Here is a 973-nt window from a genome sequence, read left to right as displayed (position 1 = left end):
AGTTGCCATGACATTTATTCCGTCAGCGATACATTTGTCTGTTGCAATAATTCAAAATTCATTTACCAAAAAAAAAAAAAAAAAAAATCACTTCTAGAAACATTTATTAAATAATGATAAACATTGTAGCTCAATTGAATGATAGCTGACATAACTTGATACGTACAGGCAGTTTATTAGTAAAGAAATGAAAAATTTATATAAAAAAAAGATTAAATTTCATTCAGCATACAAATGAGTTAATACTTTTTTTATCCTATTAGAAGAACTAACTTACCTTTTTTACGATATCCTTAACAAAAGAAATGAAATCATTTAATTGAAAATTCAATGAAGGTAACAAATGTTATTGCCGTACAACATTTTTCTTAGTAAACAGTCAGATAAACAATCGTAATTCATTCAAAACGAAAAGTAATAATGATCCGTGTGCACCTCCAAGTATTTTTCCAAACTTCTTTATAATTAAAAAAAAAAGCAGAATTTTAGTATGTTATATTAATCAGTGATCCGTTAAAACGTTTGTAATGAATCATTTTCGAATAAAATATCTTATTTCTGAGAATTGCCACCGTGCACAGTAATACAATATTCAAACATAAGATCGTGATACTTTATCCGTTGCAACGTATCAAGTGGATTGTATGCATTAAAAAATAATTGTGGAAAATGATATCCTATTTCTGAGAAACGTTTTCGGATAGGATCATAAATAATTCGGATACGAAACGTTACAATTTAAAAACAATTGCCAATACTGAAAAGTGAAAAAGTTTGAATCTGTAGAGGCTGTATTCTAGCGTCCCAGGATACTTTTCCTGTTTTTTGATTGGCAGACGATTTGCAGCTCGATTTTGCTTCAAAAGGAACTGTGACCGTGTCTGTTGAAATTCATTTCTTGAACTTCGATGGCGGTCTTTTAAACGGAATATTATTTGCAATTTTCCTTTGTGTATTTTAGAATGGTGTATAT

This window comes from Argiope bruennichi, unplaced genomic scaffold (assembly GCF_947563725.1).
Source record: "Argiope bruennichi unplaced genomic scaffold, qqArgBrue1.1 scaffold_32, whole genome shotgun sequence".
Taxonomy (NCBI): Eukaryota; Metazoa; Arthropoda; class Arachnida; order Araneae; family Araneidae; genus Argiope; species Argiope bruennichi.
The sequence above is the reverse complement of the archived record's forward strand: the minus strand, read 5'-3'. Positions refer to the sequence as shown.